Source organism: Tachypleus tridentatus, chromosome 9, assembly GCF_004210375.1.
Source record: "Tachypleus tridentatus isolate NWPU-2018 chromosome 9, ASM421037v1, whole genome shotgun sequence".
In the NCBI taxonomy this organism is placed as follows: domain Eukaryota; kingdom Metazoa; phylum Arthropoda; class Merostomata; order Xiphosura; family Limulidae; genus Tachypleus; species Tachypleus tridentatus.
In genome coordinates this window covers 130,710,632-130,722,438 of record NC_134833.1, presented here as the reverse complement: position 1 = coordinate 130,722,438, position 11,807 = coordinate 130,710,632, and the positions used below count along the sequence as shown (strand labels likewise).

Below are 11,807 nucleotides of genomic sequence, written 5' to 3'. Positions count from 1 at the left end.
AAATATTATCACTGTTTCTTTCTACAAGAGTGATATTTTTAAATGCCCAGCATGGCCAAGCGTGTTAAGGCGTTCGACTCCTAATCCGAGGGTCGCGGGTTCAGCCGTGGGGGCGTTATGATGTGACGACCAATCCCACTATTCGTTGGTAAAAGAGTAGCCCAAGAGTTGGCGGTGGATAGTGATGACTAGCTGCCTTCCCTCTAGTCTTACACTGCTAAATTAGGGACAGCTAACGCAGATAGCCCTCGAGTAGCTTTGCGCGAAACTAAAAAAAAAACAACAACAAAAAGATATTTTTAATATCTGATACAAGAGAACTAAGAAGTCCGTTGCAGTGCCGGCAGGTTTCACTACAGTAAAATAGAACTTGTTCAGTATATCATATCTCAAGTTTGTCATGTAACCACATTCCTCGAACATTTTAAGTAGACCCTAACATTACGTGTATAGGGGTACACCTATAAATCAGCCTGAAGGCAGTGTTCGGGATTGTTTTCCAGAATGTTGTGGCCGTTCTGAACCCTGCAGTTGAATACCTTTCTCCCTCTGTCGTTTTCTCTCGTACCACATGTAAAACCTAAGAGACCAGTTATTTGAAAAGTGATGTTATGCTGTATTACAATACACGTCTAAATAAGGGTCTAGAAATGTGTTCTGCTCCTACTTTAGGATTCGTAAACAATCCGGGGTTCCGGGGAGACAGAGTCGTGTTTTGGTGGTCGTTAATTTGGCTTTCTGAACAATGCCGTAAATATTATCTTGATTTTTTTTGCGTTTTGTTTGTTTCGTTTGTTTTAATTTCGCGCAAAGCTACTCGAAGGCTATCTGCGCAAGCCGTCCTTAATTTAGCAATGTAAGATTAGAGAGAAGGCAGCTAGTCATCACCACCCACCGCCATGTTTGTTTGTTTTTGTATCAGTCAATAGTTTTAAGCCACTTGAATGTTAACTTGTTCATTCGGGTTCTCGGGCAAACCGGCTTAGTGACAAATTAAAAAATAAAGTCATTTTTAAGCCACGCCTTGTGGCCTTTTAACAATATTCTTACTAAAATTTAGAAATTGCATCGTATGTTAAATTTCGCAGTTTTGTTCATAAATTTGAAATGTGGTGTTTATTTTGTTTGATTTTTTTGTTACTCTTATGTGTTACTGTCTATTACTGTGCGGACGATATAATGTGATGGTCAATCCTGTTATTAGAGCCCAAGTGTTGGTGTTAAGTGATGTTGACTAGCTGCCTTCCTGCCAGTCCGTCATGTCTAAATTAAGGGGAAGGCTGGCGCAAATAGCTCTCGAGTAGATATGCGAGCAGTTTATCGAATAAATAAATAAAAATATATTTTCCAAATTAAAATGTTATAGAAAATGTAATAGTAACATGAGTGTATTAATATAAAATCTGTGCAGGCTGTGAAAATACTTTGTCACACAAGCAAAAAATTGTCTAAAGACTTGTAACCTTAAAATCCGTGGTGATCATAACACAGATAGCTCACTCTGCATCAAGTTGCCCGGCATGGCTAGGTGATTAAGACATTCGACTCGTAACCTAAAAATCGAGTGTTCGAATCTCCGTCACACCATACATGCGCGCCCTTTCAGCCGTGGGAGTGTCATAATGTGACGGTTAACCTCGGTATTCGCTGGGAAAAGAGTATCCCAAGAGTTGGCGGTGGGTGGTGATGAGTAGCTGCCTTCCGTCTAGTCTTACACTGCTAAATTAGGGATGGCTAGCGCAGATAGCCCTCGAGTAGCTTTGCACCAAATTGAAAAACCAAACCAAATCACTTTACTTCTTTGTGATTAACAACAAATAAAGAAGAAAACTGTTCTCTAGAAATAGCGGTAAGTAAACGAGTAGAATTTCATGTTAATTTCACAGCCATTTTTTGTTAACTGATTTACCGAACATGCTCGCACTTGTAGCCGTGAGGGTGTTATAAAATGACGGTTAATCCTGTTAATCGTTGCTTAAGAAATAGCCCCAACGTTGAAAGTGGATGATGCTGACTAACTGCTTTCTCTCTATAGTTTGTAACAGTTATGTTAGGGATAGTGAGCGCAAGTATCCGTCTCGTATCTTTACACGAAATTCAAAACAAGTTGTTTCTCATTGATGCAGCAATATGTCTGTGAACTTATAAAGCTACAAGCCGGGTTTCAAAACCCGTGGTGGGCGTAGCATAGATAGACCATGACGTAGCTTTGTACTTAGTTACACACAAAATAAATAAAATCAAACCTTAATTTTAAAAATGCACGAGCTAATTCAAAACATATTCGAAATTCTCTTTAAACAACAAGTGAATAAAGCTCATTGAACTTTCACGGATGAAAAACGTTCCCCGACCGAAAATATGAAGTAACAAAATTCTACATTCAAAAGTTGTTTGTTAAACACGATGATATCAAGAGGTTAGACGAGGGGATTTTCTCGTCAGAGTTCAACTCCGCTCTGGTCGTCTGGTTCGTTGTGTCGTGACCGCGAACTTGGGAAATCCTACCTTACGAGCAAATCGTCCAGGTTATATATACTGTACCACATTTAAAGCACTCTTCAGCATTCGCTATCTTTATCTCAATACCGGTGATTAAGGCAGTTGAAAAGAAGCTAATACAAGCTGTATGTCTTACATAAATTTCAAGCTTAGTAATGATATATATTATACACGTTCAAAACATCATGAATGTATGGTTCTGTAGAAATTTTACTTTAGATAAATATATGTTAAGAAGAAATTAAAAGTACCAGGATTCTATATTATGATCTTAAGATTTATGATGTGTGAGTGCGCGCTAAGAACAAATAATATTTTATCCCGTTTTTGCCGTTTTAGAAATGGTTTTTGGTTTGATTTGTTTTGAATTTCGCGCAAAGCTTCACGAAGGCTATCTGCACTAGCCGTCCCTAATTTAGTAGTGTAAGACTAGAGAGAGAACAGCTAGTCATCACCCTCCACCGTCAACTCTTGAGCTACTCTTTTATCAACGAATAGTGGGATTGACCGTAACTTTATAACGCCCCCATAGCTGAAAGGGTGAGCATGTTTGGTATGACGGGGATTCAAATCCGCGACCCTCGGATTACGAATTTCAAAAATGTTTTTACTAACAGCCTTTGCCATTTTGATTCCCTCCTCGAAGAAAAAGTTATACTGGTGGAAAAATTGATTTGCTACCGGAATAGTTTTTCGCACATGAAAATTAGATCAGTAAAACAATTCAGTTCATTATTTTCAAGTTGATGTTGTTGTTGGTTGTTTTTTTTTTTATAAATATCAAGAGGTTAGTTCCATATAGAAATAATCTTTGATATAATTGTTATATTAGCGCAAAACTACACAGTGGAATATTTGAGCACTGTCCACAGCGATGAATCTAACGTCATATTTTAGCGTCGTAATATGTTAAATTTACCGCTGAGCCACAAGAAAACATATTTGATATTTATTTTATATCAGAAATGAAATTATTTTATATCAAATTCTGAGATTCATTACCATTATGAATTGAATTTTTATATTTAAACTGAATATTTGCATTATACTCTACGTAGAGTTGTATAATAAAGTTCTGAAACTTTTAAACCTTACTTGATTTAAATTTTCTATCGTACAAAATCACCATTATTTTCACGATGTATTGTATTTAACTATTTTTCGTATTAATAGTGTTTCAAATTATTTACTTCATATAACAGGGTTGATTATGGAGAATATTTTAATTTACGTTGAATAAATATTCTAAGACAATTTTACCTACAAATAAAAACAACTGTTTGAAGAGCATAATTTATCTAACTTAGATAAACAATAGCAATAAATAATTGGTCTGTCGTTTAACTCAGGAGAAACCAAAAACTTAAAACTCAGGATACATCTTAGCAAAATTAATTATTTTGTAAAATTCAGAAGAAATCTTTAAAAAAAAACACTTTTTTACCTAATTCTAGATAAACCTCAGAAAAAAATGTCGTTTTTGAATAATAAAATAATCTTTTCAACTAACCCAGGAATTTCAAATGTTGAACGTCATGGTATTTGTTCTTTTAAAACATTTTTTAAAGAATAAGTCTATAAAATCGCACATTCTTATTTACTGTAGATGTTTATCTAAACGTAACTCAAACCTGACCTGCTTGTGAAGAATAGTCTCATTAAGCTATCGTTATAACACTTCAAAACTGAAAATCAAATTGTTCTGTGAAGGAAACAATAACTCTTTTCATGAATGAGTTGTTGATATATCGTTTCTTCTTGCTACATTCTCATATCTCTTCGTAGTTTTGAAAACAATAAACGTAGTAGTCTAAAAGCTCATTTTTTTCTTTTTGATAGAATACATATCGGATGTTTCTCATCACTGAAAATGTATCTCAAACCTTAGCACTAGTTTCATAATTTTACAATAAATTCAAACGTCCTTTAAGGCTTAAGCTTTAAACGTACGATATGATAAGTTGGCCAGTTTATAGTTTATTTTTATATCATAATTATATTGATCAGAAATTAAGTTATTACATTCAAAACATGATAAAATTCATTCCTTTCCTAACAGGAGCTATGTTCCAATCCCATGTTTCTTCTTGACGGTGCAGGCCAATTCGACATCAGCCCCGGAAAATTAGGTAAATATTTAAACTCTTGGCTTCTCTTTGATTATTTAGTAACATACACATTGTCGTGAGTATTTTGTATTTTAACATTTTTTAAAACAGATGTTATCACCGTCACGCAAATTAAGCGTCTATATAACCCTTATTAAAACTTACAAATTTTTCTAAAAATAATGCGCAACATAATGTCAGATAAAGTTGAACGACAGTGTATTGTTATAACTTATAAGCATACTGATAGAAATATTTGCTTCATTAATAAAGTGATTAAGCGATTTTGACCAGCACTTTTATTTATTTTTGGTGATTTTCACAAAACTGCTTTGTTTGTACTAAAAGTTCAATTTAACACTTGCAGAAATTACAAGTATTTCTGTTACTGTTAAAATGTCAAGTATCAACTTGTTGATAATTATTATTTAAAACATCTTAAACAAATTATTTGACTTTAAATTAAGTTAAAGGTTTTGTTGTTTTTTTCTTGCAAAGTTTATTGGTAATAAAATTACATTACAATTTCATGTTTATTTATACCAGCCGGCAGTATATGTACATGATTTCTCAATATCTCTATTGAGCCCACCGAGGGGAATCAAACCGCTGATTTTAACGTTGTAAATCCGTAGACTTATCACTGTACCAGCGGGAGACTCGGCGTTGTAAGATAAATTGACAAATGTTAAAATTTTCTATCCGTGCTTTATAATATAGAAATGAAAATTTAAAAAAACAAGTCAGAAGATTTAATATTTAGTGATCTAATGCCACATCAATCACTGAATGAATAAAATGTTGTGTAATTAATTGAATAATTTCTTTGTTCTTTAGCCTCCAAACCAGCGTTTGGATTCCGAGTTAATATTTTAACTACTCCCTCTGGTGCCCCAATATATTAGAATATTATTTTTAGAATCTTGGATCCCACTACACGAGAGAAGTTAGGTATTATATAGTTTTAAAATCTGATGCATTACAACTCGACTCACAGTTAAAATATTATATTTGGTTTGTATTAACACTATTTCTCTTCAACATTTTGAGCGATAAATAGTGTGATCATAACATGCAGAAGCAGTTCATTCTTTGCCCATAGTTTTAAAGTGTGTTCATGTACCTGAGGCTTGGTTTCTTCAAGGGAGAAGAAATACATACTTAAAAGATTTTAATGTGTTGAAACTAGGGACTTAAAAAAAGAACCTCTTTGCTTCAATAACTAGGGTTTCAGTTCCTTAGTCAACCAAATCATATCTCACTGGTTATCTAGTTTGCGTTTTTCCACGGTTACTTAATCTCACGTCACTTCCGCCTAGCCTGTAGAACCGTCCTATGACGTTGCCTCACAATTAGCTGATATTGTGTTTTGATGTTGCTACAACTAGATAAAAAAAAACCAAAACAACTAATTTTAACGGAAATAAAGGGGCGTTACCAATTACTGAAGGGAAAGCTTCAGGTCAAGGAGTAGGGAGAAAGAGTTTTGGTTTTTACTAAATTATAATAACAATTTTTGCTATAGTTTTTCAGTGGTTCTTTAAACATAAACCATTTCAAGGTATTTAAAAGTAGATATATGAAAATTATTTTTAAGCATAACAGTAGTCCACAAGCTCCTGTCGTTATTTTTCTCTCTAATGCTATCACAATTAATATTTTTAAACGTTGAAATTCTGTGTAATTAAACTATGGCCAAATTTGCAAATACCAGAGTCAAATAAAAGCTTATGAAGTTGATGAGGGCGTCCAAGTTGCGCTTCCTTTAGGAATAATCTTACTGGTACTCTTGGAACGGCCTTTTCTTAGAGTACAAACTATGAATTCTGGGAAACTATATTGTTGTTTCTAATCTTTTCAACGCGACTTTTAAAACGTGAATAATATTTCTTCTTATTTGATGAATTTTATTTTGTTTGTTGTTGGGTTTTATATATATATATACCGTAAATCAATTTTTCTGATCCCAAAAAAATTATTTGCCTTCTCAAAAGCGCGAAGTATCTACCCATCCACTCTTCCTCACAAAGTATCTACCCATCCACTCTTCCTCACATCGAGAAACCGGAGGCGTGGAATGTTATTTTTGAAAACCCTAAGCTTGTCCAACATTTAGGGTTCACTGCACTTTACAAGTAGAATATGTTGTGGTTTTTAGACAGTTACGCTTGTAAGTAGTACAATTTATACTGGTCATTCACTTGATACCGCTTGATTAACATTCATATACTGGACATGCACTTTTTCAGTCCACAAAACTTTAAGATCGCATCTATTAGCTTTGGCATTTGCCTGAAGGCTGTGTCCGGTTAGAATATGAAAATTTTATTGGAATGCAGAATTGTTGTGTTTAACTTTATATTCTTTTATACAACGTTAATTATGATATTACTTTCAAAGACACGTTGTTTTGACGTGACGTCAGTTTTCTTTAAGACTAAAGCCCCAGTCACAGAAACGAGTGAATGACAAATTAGTTTTTGTTGTCTTTCAAAATTTGTGGTGCATACAGAGTAGATTTACAGATTTTGATAACAGTTAAGAAAAGGTCCTTTACACTCCAGATGGTTTAAATAAAAATATGGTCTTTTATATCTATCTAGAGTGCGAAGGCTGTTAGTTAAATATTTTATCAACATAAATCAAACAATGCGCCGGTAAAAGACAACCAAAATAATGTTATTTTTACGTATGAAATAAGTGGTTTGCGTCTTATCGAATGTTTTACTAACACCCACCCCGGTGCCCCTCGCTAGTACAGCGATATGTCTCCGTATTTACAACGCTAAAATCAGCGGTTCGATTCCCCTCGGTGGGCTCAGCAGATAGCCTGATGTGGTTTTGCTCTAAAAAAACACACACACACATACTAAGCCCGGTAATCTCGAATAATGGGTTCAACGAACCGAGTTACTCTAGAAGTTTTAGCTATCGGTGTGATAAAATTTTAGAATTTATCCGTAGCGAATTAGGCTATGTTAATGATTATTCTCTTTGAGGGAAGAGAAACTTATGAATAAAAATAAGATCGTAATCAGGAATATACAGAATATATAAAGATAAAATTAAATCATATAATATGATATCCGTATAATTTACTTGTGAAATTACAGTCATTATATGTAAACACTAGTTATCCATCACTTTTTATTTTTATATTTTTCTAGAAGAACAAAAATCTCTTAAAGCGACATCTTTAATGCGGCAGAATTAGTAACGTTTTCAGAAATTTCACAGCTATTGAATCTGAATAACCGATACATATTTCCAAACATAGATATTGTAACACCTAAATTTTTCTAACGGATATTGTCAAAATGGTGAAAATTCACAGGACATTAAACACAGGAAAAGTATAATTCTAAATGAATTTCGAATTAGATATTTTATACAAAAGTAAAATACAGTTTAGTAGAAAAAACAAACTCTTGAACCGGACGTGTTTTAAAACTTTATATTATTATTCCTATTTGTAGACTTAATAATCGTCTCAGCGTTGACCTAAAAACGTCATTGTAATGCTTTACATTGTAGAAAAATACTAATCACGTTTATACTAATACAGCTGAAGTTATTTTTGGCGTTATTACATCATTTGTTTTCAAATTGCTTATGTGTTCAGATATTTCAGCAGAATGGCAAATGTTGCCTAAGAATGTTCAGTAATGAAAATCAAAAGCTGACTTAAAGTTTCTTAAACAAGACCAAACAAAATATTTAAAGCGCATAAATTGGCAAGTCGTCAAAGGATTAGATTGATTATTTGATTAATTATTTAGAATTGAGCACAAAACTACACAAAGGGCTATCTGTGCTCTGCCCACCACTGGTATCAAAACCCGGTTTTTGGCAGAGTGAATCTGCAGTCATGCCGTTGTGCCCTTTGGGGGAGGGGACATTGAACTGGAAATGTTAAGATATTTATCATTATTAATTTAATTAATGCGCATCGAAAACAAGGAGCCCTTTGAACAACTGTTCAACTGTACTCATTTCGAGTGTATTTCGCTATTTATAAAAACCAAGTTCAGTAGTCGAGTGGAGAAGACAAAGTCACAACACTGATTAACTTATGCTATTTAAAACTAAAGTTACATACTTTCGAGACCAGTGTTAGTTTATGCCCTAGATATTGACTATATGAATACATAATGTAACGATTTTTTTTAATGTCTCGAGAAAAATGGAATTCTGTAAGAATTTTCTCTGAGTCCTTTTGCAATTACACACTTGCATCCCACCCACCCACTCCCACCCCCGAAACGCATGCTTGTTTCTTTCTTCTTCTTTTTGTATTTATTAATATCTGCAAGATAATACTAAAAGACCGACGACGTCGTTTCTCTACAGGTGACAGATGGTTTGTGTCTTGTATTGGTTGTCTGGCTATTTCAAGAGGCCTTTTCTATAGGGTGGTTCCAGCAGACCAGACATTCCTTCCAGAAGACTACGCCGGGATATTTCGGTTTCGGATATGGTGGAATGGAGAGTGGCAGGAAGTGATAGTGGACGACCGCCTACCTACAGTGAATAACAAACTTGTCTTTGTACACTCTCAACAAAGCAACCAATTCTGGCCAGCTCTGTTAGAGAAAGCTTATGCAAAGTAAGCATTGTGTTGTCTTCATTCTATGCTTATTTAACATTTTAATTTACTATCAATGGCAATACTTAATAATAATAATAACTTGCCATTACAGAGTAAAATAAAGCTAAATTCTTATTCTATAAATGAGCAGGAGTAATGTATTTCCGAAGGGCGAACTTACTTTCAACAAAATGGTCATTTTACAATCAAACTCAGCTGATTTTTGCTGCATGATGTCACTAAATACGTATAACTAGGGCTCGGCATGACCAGGTGGTTAAGACACTCGACTCGTAAACTGAGGGTCGCGGGTTCGAATCCCGGTCACACCAAACATGCTCGCCCTCCCAGCCGTGGGGGCATTATTTTGTCACAGTCAATCACACTATTTGTTGGTAAAGGAGTAGCCCAAGAGTTGGTGGTAGATAGTGATGACTAGCTACCTTCCCTCTAGTCTTACACTGCTGAATTAGGGACGGTTAGCGCAAATAGCCCTCGTGTAGCTTTTGCGCGAAATTAAAAATAATAAAGCAAAGGTATGACTAGAGTTATTTAAGCTTAACTTGCATAATCTTACATTGATCTAAAAAAATTTTGAAAGTTTATGTATCATAAAGAGTTTGTGTAATGTCCATATATAAATATTGTTTCTATGACAGGGTGTTTTATCGCAAATGAGTCTTATATATTACCATATCTGTCAGATAATATTCAAAGGTGCGCGAATAAACTACAGCAATTTATACATATTTCTTTAACCTACAAACAAGTGATATTTCTAATGCAAACAGTAACTATTCTGTAAAATAAACTTTTCCCACACTCTTATTTCTCGAATTTGAGGGTCGTAGGTTCGAATCCCCGTCACACCAAACATGCTCGCCCTTTCAGCTGTGGGGGCCATATAATGTGATGGTAAAAGAATAGCCTAAGAAATGGCGGTGGGTGGTAATAACTAGCTGCCTTCCCTCTAGTCTTACACTGCTAAATTAGGAACAACCAGAGCAGATAGCCCTCGTGTAGCTTTGCGCGAAATTCGAAACAAACCAAGCCTACTTTTCAAGTAGAACATCGAATAATAAACAGTGTTTAACAATAAATACGAAATCCTTACAAATAATTACTTAATAAAATGCAGCCAACAGCTTTAAACCAAATATTTCTTTACCTTTTACACCTACAAACAGAAAAAAGACACTTGGTATTGTATTGAAACTTGGCGACTAACAGAATTTAAAATAAAATAAATAACAAATAAACATGATTTATTTGCACCAGAAGTTTTCTGAGAAAGATATTTTCTAACTAATAACAGATGTTATATCGGAATGTAGTTTTTCTTCTTTTTTTAAAGACAATCCAGTTGTTTACAAATACATTATATACATGTAATATTTCAGTACAATGAAATATTATATAAAAAGGCCACATTCGAGCTGATATAAATGTTTCATATTAAACGAAAAATAATAATTATAGAAAACTCAAGGTTTGTTATCATATAATAGTGTTAAGTAATATTTATAAAACTACACTTGAGATATAAAGGAAAGAAAAAATTAAATTATTGTATATACACAAAGTCAAAAGTTCAGAAAACTGGAAAACCTTTCCATCGTGGCAAAAGAAGTGTTAAGTTTTCAAGATGATATTGTTCCAGAAGTGTTAAGTTTTCAAGAGGATATTGTTCCAGAAGTGTTAAGTTTTCAAGATGATATTGTTCCAGAAGTGTTAAGTTTTCAAGATGATATTGTTCCAGAAGTGTCAAGTTTTCAAGATGATATTGTTCCAGAAGTGTTTAGTTTTCAAGATGATATTGTTCCAGAAGTGTTACGTTTTCAAGATGATATTGTTCCAGAAGTGTCAAGTTTTCAAAATGATATTGTTCCAGAAATGTTAAGTTTCCAAGATGATATTGTTCCAGAAGTGTTAAGTTTTCAAGATGATATTGTTCCAAAAGTGTTAAGTTTTCAAGATGATATTGTTCCAGAAGTGTTACGTTTTCAAGATGATATTGTTCCAGAAGTGTTAAGTTTTCAAGATGATATTGTTCCAGAAGTGTCAAGTTTTCAAGATGATATTGTTCCAGAAGTGTTAAGTTTTCAAGATAATATTGTTCCAGAAGTGTTAAGTTTTCAAGATGATATTGTTCCAGAAGTGTCAAGTTTTCAAGATGATATTGTTCCAGAAGTGTTTAGTTTTCAAGATGATATTGTTCCAGAAGTGTTACGTTTTCAAGATGATATTGTTCCAGAAGTGTTAAGTTTTCAAAATGATATTGTTCCAGAAGTGTTAAGTTTCCAAGATGATATTGTTCCAGAAGTGTTAAGTTTTCAAGATGATATTGTTCCAAAAGTGTTAAGTTTTCAAGATGATATTGTTCCAGAAGTGTTACGTTTTCAAGATGATATTGTTCTAGAAGTGTTAAGTTTTCAAGATGATATTGTTCCAGAAGTGTCAAGTTTTCAAGATGATATTGTTCCAGAAGTGTTAAGTTTTCAAGATGATATTGTTCCAGAAGTGTTAAGTTTTCAAGATGATATTGTTCCAGAAGTGTTACGTTTTCAAGATGATATTGTTCCAGAAGTGTTACGTTTTCAAGATGATAT

At 33.8% G+C, this 11,807-nt stretch overlaps 1 pseudogene across 1 annotated transcript in view; it reads left to right on the top strand.

Moving 5' to 3' along the window:
- Positions 1-11,807, top strand: part of LOC143226390 (calpain-C-like) — a 237,466-nt pseudogene that overhangs the window by 184,224 nt on the left and 41,435 nt on the right. The window contains exons 2-3 of the transcript XR_013014584.1: positions 4,562-4,631; positions 8,961-9,216. The product of XR_013014584.1 is annotated as a calpain-C-like (transcript). The remainder of the gene's footprint in view (positions 1-4,561; positions 4,632-8,960; positions 9,217-11,807) is intronic.